This window comes from Procambarus clarkii, chromosome 38, assembly GCF_040958095.1.
Source record: "Procambarus clarkii isolate CNS0578487 chromosome 38, FALCON_Pclarkii_2.0, whole genome shotgun sequence".
NCBI lineage: Eukaryota > Metazoa > Arthropoda > Malacostraca > Decapoda > Cambaridae > Procambarus > Procambarus clarkii.
This window is the reverse complement of record NC_091187.1, coordinates 37,795,382-37,804,767: the sequence shown is the minus strand read 5'-3', so window position 1 is coordinate 37,804,767 and position 9,386 is coordinate 37,795,382. Positions and strand designations below refer to the sequence as shown.

Below are 9,386 nucleotides of genomic sequence, written 5' to 3'. Positions count from 1 at the left end.
GGGGTTCAGTCCCTGAGCCCATTATGTGCCCCTGTAACTCTTTCCACTACCGCCCGCAGGACGGGTATGGGGTGCATATTAAAGGAACTAAACTATGAACTAGGGTTATCCCATGGAATTGTCTAACTTGCGAAGTCGTTAAATACCAAGATATTACCTCAGTTCAAAATCCAAATAGAAACAATCCTCATGAACCATGGGGGGGAGGGGGGGGGGATCTTTGACAAGCCGATGGCTTCTACTATCCGTCGAGGACACTAGAGACAGGTAAATTCAGGTACAAATCTCCCACGTTCGTTATTGTGCCTTTATTTTGTAACATATAGCTAGCTCAACCTGTAATTTGTAATTACTTATATTGAAGGGGGTAGCAAGACACTGCTATGTACCTACATTTGTAATGAAAAACTTTAATAATACACTAAAACAATTTCGTAGCAGAGCGTAGTTTCGATCTACGGACCTCTGGGTTATGGGCCCAGCACGCTTCCACTGCGCCACTCTGCTGCTCTGCTGCTTTGGATGATACATTTTATAGATTTTTTATAATATTATAATTGGTAATATTTCCTTCATAAATAAAAGTATCAGTGTTTCTGCGCAGTAATGCACCAGTACGCACTGATCTTGCGCATGGGATTCGCACATCATGGTTACTGAGCACAGCCAGCTGCGTATGACATACATCATAGCACAGTCAGCTGTGTATGACATACATCATAGCATGGGTATGTGATCACTGCTGTACACGATGGGTATGGGTTCACTACCACTCATGAACAGGACATGTATTGGAGGCACTAACGCTCACAGGATAGGTATACATGGGGTCTACAGGATAAGGTATGGGATCCACTCAGCCCTGGAGGCTGATCTGTCGTGTTTGTTGAGGTCTATAGCAACTCTTCTTGCATGTAAACATTCCAAGCATAAGAATTATATTTAGTGTCTGGACCGAGATTCATCAGTCAGTTACGCAAGTACTTACGAACATGTTATCTCAGTCTTTAGCGACTTTACACATATTAAACAGTTGATGAGCTCCGAAGGACTGGGAGACTGTTTATAATTATATATTATTTTCCAAATTGTTGTGTTATGCCGCCAAAACTCGGTATGTAGATGTTCAACCCGCCCTCCTAATAGAACGGCGCCTTTTGACGAATACTCTTCCCAAGACCAACAATTGTCGTACTAGAAAATGGTAGCGGCTCGTGAAACTGCAGCCCATCCTCTTGTGTTGGTAGTACTTATAGTAACGATGAGGACCACAGTAAATATATCAACGTACGCAACGTACGTAACGTACGCACGTACGTATGCAACGTACGGACCACAGTAAATATATCAACGAAACGCTGTGCGTACTAGTGGCTTTACAAGAAAGTAAATACTGTACTATCCAATGTATTCTCACAAACCCAATGTACCTTCTTGTATATATATAAATAAATAAATAAATAAATAAATAAATAAATAAATAAACGTACAACGCAATTACAAAGTAGAAATTTGTACTATTGAATTTAGACAAACCGGAAAAGGTTTTATATTTATGTTGCAAAGACAACCTTAACTAACTGAACCTTCCTAGGCCTAATACACGCTATCTGAGGCCTAATATCGTACATACTAGACCTATACTAGCTATACTAGACCTTGGAATTTATATATTTTGTTTAACTTTATTTTTTCAGACTATAAAGTTGTTAGTACTATATACTTCACTTCCGACTATAAAGAGTCTATAATTATGACTATAATTAAGAATTCAGACTATAAAGTGATTAGTGCTATATACTTCACTTCCGACTATAAAGAGTCTATAATTAAGACTATAATTAAGACTTCAGACTATAAAGTGATCAGTAAGTACTATTATGTAATGACTTAGTACGTCAACGTTTGTACTATGGAGCATATACAACAACTACTGTGTAAACAGGAGGATGGGTGGCGACGTTGACATACTGTGCCGTTCTCTGTTGTGTTAGGATAAGGTCACTTACGCGCGAGAGTTTGTTGACGTTGGCAGACTTGAGGAGGACGGGCTGGATCACGGGGCCAAGTGTGACATCGCTGTCAAGTGTGTTATGTCGGTCTTGTCTGAGGTCAACCCCTAGAGTTGGCCTAAATAATCGCCCCCGGGTGGGCTCGAACCACCAACCTTTCGGTTAACAGCCGAACGCGCTAACCAATTGTGCCACGGAGGCTCGAGGAACGTACTAAACAAATTTGTAATAAGGCGGAATTACTTAGATATCGAAGTGTAATAATTATCTGAGTTTACTTGAGAGCTACTAATAGTGGCCACGATGAGGACAGGAGGCCGGCGGCTTGTCGAAGGTCTCCCCATTTGCCTTGATGATCTTTTCCTGATGATGATAATTCCTATAGTGTCCTAATGCCTAAAGTAACCTTGTGTCTAGTGGTCACGACGGAGACGGGAAGCCGGCAGCTTGTCAATGGTTCCCCCATTTTTCCTAAGTTTCCTCCTTTTCTTTCTTTACTAATTTTCCTCCTTTCCCCCCACAAAAAAGAGTAACAACAACAAAAAGACTCTGGGGTTGGAGTCCCTGTGCCTTCTTGTACCAACTTCCAGGTTAACTCCGGAGCTGGAGCCCCCTGGGGGCAGTTCCTTGTTGCCTTCAACCTCGTTCTGACAGTTCCTGCGACGGCGCTGGAACCAATCTTATTGGCGTTTGCGTTTCCAATTGAGACGATCGGTGATGTGGAGAGGGGGGACCTGCTGCATAGGTGACAGCTTCTCCCCCTTATCAACCTACCCTGGCTTTGCACCTTGGAGAGGCCACTCCAGACCGACAACCAGAACAGAACTCCATAGTCTCCTGAGACAGATGGACGCCTACTACTTGGATGGTCCACCAGTTTTTACACTCTTGTAAAGCCACTAGCACGCATAGCGTTTCGGGCAGGTCCTTTATCCTAATACGGCTAAGTCCTAAGATTAATATTAATCTTAATTATTAACTCCGGAATACGACCCGTCAAATCGTTTCACTGCTGAGTGAAGAGAGGCGTATTGTTAAGGATTGGAACCCAGTCAATCCTCCCCGGCCAGGATAAGAACCCAGACTAAATTGTTCGCGAAGTGCGGGGGCTAGTGTTTCACCACTGCGCCACGGGGACTGCATACACGGGGACCAGTCATTGAAAGTTGCACAACAATTGGGAACTCTAATAAGAAAGTCAACTTTATTTTCAAGGAAATTAAGTTATCAAAATGTAAACATCTCTGGTGCGCCCACATTTGGACTGCTGTATCAAGCATAGAGGCTTCATCTTCAGAACATATCTGCTGTGGAGAAAGTACAACACAGAGCGACAAAAAGCATCTCAGAACTAAATCGGATCCCATACCAGGAACGGTTGAGGGCCCCAGGACTAACACAGCAAGCCAGACGTGGCATGGTGGCTCCCATACCAGGAACGGTTGAGGGCCCCAGGACTAACACAGCAAGCCAGACGGGGCATGGTGGCTCCCATACCAGGAACGGTTGAGGGCCCCAGGACTAACACAGCAAGCCAGACGGGGCATGGTGGCTCCCATACCAGGAACGGTTGAGGGCCCCAGGACTAACACAGCAAGCCAGACGGGGCATGGTGGCTCCCATACCAGGAACGGTTGAGGGCCCCAGGACTAACACAACAAGCCAGACGGGGCATGGTGGCTCCCATACCAGGAACGGTTGAGGGCCCCAGGACTAACACAGCATGCCAGACGGGGCATGGTGGCTCCCATACCAGGAACGGTTGAGGGCCCCAGGACTAACACAGCAAGCCAGACGGGGCATGGTGGCTCCCATACCAGGAACGGTTGAGGGCCCCAGGACTAACACAGCAAGCCAGACGGGGCATGGTGGCTCCCATACCAGGAATGGTTGAGGGCCCCAGGACTAACACAGCAAGCCAGACGGGGCATGGTGGCTCCCATACCAGGAACGGTTGAGGGCCACAGGACTAACACAGCAAGCCAGACGGGGCATGGTGGCTCCCATAGAAACTTATAAAACACTGAACAAATTGAAGGATTTAGAGAATCCAGACCACTTCTCTAAAAGGTCGCATATAACATATACATGATGCAACAGCTTTATCAAGCTCAACAGGTCACCATCACACCCTCCATCCATCTACACAACTCTAGTATCACCGAGATATTGGTACTGGTAATGGCTCGAAAGAGCCTCCTCATACGGGCTATTCATGCCCGAGCCACCTTTAGGAAGGCTTAATCTTTATCAATCAATCAAGTCAAAATATAGGAAAAAAAAAAAGGTTTTCCCCCCAAAGGGCTATAGACCCCTGGGACAGCCTACCTGCCAACACCTTAAATCCCACCACTCACAATGGGTGTATTATAGGCGATTTTTTTATATATAAAATAAACACAAAATGTACAAAATAAAGGACAGAATAATATTATATAAACATGGAGCATGAAACAGACATGAAGGAGAAAAACACATAGCGCAGAGAACCCAGAACCCCGTACAGTATACAGAACCCCATACTGTATACAGAAACCTGTACAGTATACAGAACCCTGTACAGTACACAGAACTTCGTACAGTATACAGAACCCCGTACAGTACATAAGGGAGTACTTAAGCAACAGGAAACAGCGAGTAACGGTGAAGGGGGAGACATCAGAGTGGCGAGATGTCACCAGCGGAGCCCCACAGGGCTCAGTACGTGGACCCATTCTGTTTCTAATATATGTAAACGATCTTCCGGAGGGTATAGACTCGTTCCTCTCAATGTTTGCTGATGATGCAAAAATTAAACAATTTTATAACTGCTGCTGATAATGTCAATTGGGAGTCCGAGTTAGGTAACATAGGGGACATCAACCTAGCAGTGCAATCTTTTCTACAAACAACTCTTAGCCTTTATAACACCCACTGTCCTATGCTTACAAAACAAGTCACAAACAAAAGGCTTAACAATCCTTGGCTTACAAAGGGAATACTTAAATCCATTAACAAAAAACACGACCTTGAGAAGAAGTATAGGCTAGGAACCGTCTGCAAAGAATTCTCAAAGAATTACTCGTTATTGCTATCTAAAATAATTAGACGAGCCAAAACTAAATACTATGAAGATAAATTTACCCAAATAAAGAGCAACATTAAAAAAACTTGGAGCTGTAACCTACCTTACCCCTCTGTTGTCAACCCATGTATGTTTTTTTTTTTTCAAAACAACGCTGTTTGAATGTAATTTTGTGTAATAATTTGTAATTGTATTTGTGCTGCTTTTTCAGCCATGTTCCCCCCTCTTTTACCTCTATTTTTATTTGTTCTCAACACATTTTATTCTTTTTACCCATTAGTATTAAGCTTTAGTCATTAATGTTTTTCCTGCCCGAAACGCTTTGTGTAATAGTGGCTTTAGGCATTGTATGTACTAGCTCTATCTATTAATCCAACAAACTTTGTAAAATCTCTTTATGTATGTACCTTACCTAAATAAACATTTATTTATTTTATTTTATTTTATTATGAGAAGAATCAAGACGGATGAAGATAGACAGAGACTACAGGATGACCTGGACAAACTGGAGGAATGGTCTAGAAAATTGCTGCTAAAGTTCAACTCAGGAAAGTGTAAGGTAATGAAATTAGGCAAAGGGAGCAGGAGGCTGAACACAAGGTACCATCTGGGAGGTGAAATCCTGCAAGAGTCAAATAGAGAGAAAGATCTAGGGGTTGATATCACACCGAACCTGTCCCAAGAGGCCCACATCAAAAGGATATCATCAGTGGCATATGCTAGACTGACCAACATAAGAACTGCCTTCAGAAACTTGTGTAAGGAATCGTTCAGGACCCTGTATACCACTTATGTCAGACCAATCCTGGAATATGCAGCTCCAGTCTGGAGTCCATACCTATTTAAACACAAGACAAAGTTAGAGAAGGTTCAGCGGTATGCCACCAGGCTCGTCCCGGAACTGAGAGGTATGAGCTACGAGGAAAAGCTAAAGGAGCTGAACCTCACGTCCTTGGAAAACAGAAGAGAATGGGGAGACATGATAACCCCCTACAAAATTCTCAGGGGAATTGACAGGGTGAACAAAGACAAACTCTTCACCACAGGTGGGACACGAACAAGGGGATACAGGTAGAAACTTAGTACCCAGATGAGCCACAGAGACCTTAGAAAGAATTTTGTCGGTGTCAGTGTAGTTAATAAATGGAATGCACTAGGAAGTGATGTGGTGGAGGCTGACTCCATACACAGTTTCAAATGTAGATATGATAGAGCCCAGTAGGCTCAGGAATCTGTACACTAGTTGATTGACAGTTTAGAGGCGGGACCAAAGAGCCAAAGCTCAACCCCTGCAAGCACAATTAGGTGAGTACAGTTAGGTGAGTACAGACAGCACAGTTTCGCCTCCTTCTCTGGGGCGAGACAGCATGCTTCTTCCTTGTGTTTTGAGCTGAACAAATACCTGCGTTTTCAGTTCATCCTCGTCGCCAATGTGAAGTTGTGTGTTGCTGAGGAAGTCTTGGTTGTAGGGTTGATATAAAGCCAATGCCAGGGTTGATATAAAGCCAAAGCCAGGGTTGATATAAAGCCAATGCCAGGGTTGATATAAAGCCAATGCCAGGGTTGATATAAAGCCAATGCCAGGGTTGATATAAAGCCAATGCCAGGGTTGATATAAAGCCAATGCCAGGGTTGATATAAAGCCAATGCCAGGGTTGAAATAAAGCCAAAGCCAGGGTTGATATAAAGCCAATTCCAAGAGTACGACTTAGTCAAACTAGAAATGCTTTACAATTCGAGGGACCTCGAATGTCGAATGACCTTCCCAATTATGTTAAAGACTGTACCTCTCCCAACCAGTTTAAGATAAAAACTAAGTACTACCTAATTAACTCAATGTAACCTACCTCACCCCCAAAATGTCAACCCTTGTCTTCTATTTTAAACAATGCTGTTTTGTTGACCAAATTGTACTTTTGCTTTCTTTCTGCCATGTCCCCCCCCCCTTTTTATATTTTTTTCTTATTTTTCTCAACACAATTTATACTTTAATCTCAATTAGTATTAAGTTTTAGTCTTAGTGTTTTTCCTGCCCGAAATGTTTTGCGTAATAGTGGCTTTAGGTATTGTATGTACTAGCTCTATCTATAAATCCATCAACTTTTGTATCTTACCTTGTATGTATGTACCTTACCTGAATAAAAATTTATTTATTTATTTATTTATTTATAATGCTTGGCTACTGACTTTAATACTTATAAAGATACATGACTAGCAGCATCCAAGCCTGGCGGGCGTCCTGTACGCTCTCTGTTGTTAACATACTGCTGGCGTATGAAACAGCGCATACAAATGGATGGTGCCGTTTGCTATGAACATGACATCGTCCATTCTCAGTTAGGCGCTAGAGAAACTTACAAGGAAACGTCTCTTGGAACACTTAAAAAATTAAGATTTCTCTCAAAGCACCAGCATGGATTTAGTTAAGGCTGATAATGCCATACGATTTTCTAAAGGTTATGATTAAATACAAATGATAAAACTAATGGAAGAAGGGTTAGCTGCCATTATTTTCATTGTTAATCAACAAATGTGAAGGCCCCAGGAATAGTACAGGCTGGAAAGCTATTTCTTGATTCTGTTAACACAACAAGGTTGTTATAACTGAAAAATGCTGCTATGGGGGATCTAGTATTACTCTGGTGTAGGGGCAGTTAGAATTAAGATGTACCTCTAGTTGTGGAGATCAGTAAGGCCCGGCCCCCAATAAAAATATAAATCATGATTAACAATTGACTACAAGGCAATGTCAGTTTAGAGGTAGATCATAGATCTCCTACCCAGGAAGAATGGATACTCCTTTAAAACTAACTTATTTATTAACCCCTTAACAACCCCCCATATACATCCACACCAATAACAATAATAATAATTACTTTACCACCCTACCTTACGTTAAAAGCCTTGGTCCACATAAGCAGGATGCACAAGCTAGGGTAAAGTTTACTAGGGAAGCACTTGAAGCTTGGGGCAGCTTAGGGGTAGTGAGCCCACTTGGTACCTTATCACAACACAACACTAATGGGTACCCAAAACACTGGCAAATACTACCCCAAGGTCTCCACCAATCTTACAATCCCACAGTAGGCAAACTTAAATATACCATACTAAACTTAGTACACTTAAACATACAAATAGGTAAGGGAGAGTAGAAGGAAGAAGGGGAGAGAGGTGCAGAGCCCCACAGTCCAGATGTTTACACAATACAATACAATACAATACAATTTTATTTAGGTAAGGTACATACATACAATAAATATTTACAAGGATTGTTAACTTATAGGTAGAGCTAGTACATACAATGCCTAAAGCCACTATTACGCAAAGCGTTTCGGGCATGATAAACTTAAATGACAAGCTTAATACTAATTGAGCATAATGAGTAGAATGAAAACAAGAAATGAAAACATAGATGAAAAAGCAGCACAAATACAATTATGTCGACAAACAGCGCTCTTTAAAGAAAAAAACAGACATTGGTTGACAATAGAAGGGTAAGGTAGGTTACAGGGAATTTATTAGGTATAGCTTCGCTTTTAACTTAAACTGGTTGAGAGAGGTACAGTCTTTAACATGGTTGGGAAGGTCATTCCACATTCTGGGCCCCTTGATTTGTAGAGCATTTCTAGTTTGATTAAGTCTTACTCTAGGAATATCAAAACTGTATTTATTTCTGGTGTGATGCGCATGGGTTCTGATACAACCTTCTATGAAGCTTTTGAGATCAGGATTGGCATTATAGTTTAGCGTTTTATATATGTATAATACACATGAGAGAATGTGCAGTGACTTAATGTCTAACATATTCAGAGATTTAAGTAGGGGTACCGAGTGGTGTCTGGGGCCAGAATTGGATATTGTCCTAATAGCAGCTTTGTGTTGAGTAATTAGAGGACGTAAGTGATTTTGGGTAGTAGAGCCCCAAGCACAAATACCATAGCTGAGATATGGATAGATAAGGGAGTAATAGAGAGTCACCAGGGCAGGGCGTGGTACATAATATCTGATCTTAGAAAGAATGCCCACAGTTTTTGAAACTTTTTTTGATATGTTTAGAATGTGTCCCTGGAAATTAAGCTTGTGGTCAATGAGAATGCCAAGGAATTTGCCATCTAATTTGTTACAAATTTGGGTATTGTTTATTTTGAGATTTATTTGATTAGAGGATTTATTGCCAAACAGAATATAAAAGGTTTTGTCAATGTTAAGGGTGAGTTTGTTGGCAGTTAGCCACAGATGGACTTTATTTAGCTCAGTATTTACTGTGGCATTTAGAGCAAGGGGATCAGGACTGGAGTAAATGAAGGTTG

General features: G+C 41.8%; 2 non-coding genes across 2 annotated transcripts; both read right to left on the bottom strand.

Annotated features, from left to right (window-relative positions):
- Positions 1–435: 435 nt before the first annotated feature.
- On the bottom strand, positions 436–507 carry TRNAM-CAU (transfer RNA methionine (anticodon CAU)). Its single transcript has one exon. It is a non-coding gene; the product is annotated as a tRNA-Met (tRNA).
- A 1,632-nt stretch (positions 508–2,139) lies between these two features.
- TRNAN-GUU (transfer RNA asparagine (anticodon GUU)) lies at positions 2,140–2,213 on the bottom strand. The gene has a single exon. It is a non-coding gene; the product is annotated as a tRNA-Asn (tRNA).
- Between the last annotated feature and the right edge of the window lie 7,173 nt (positions 2,214–9,386).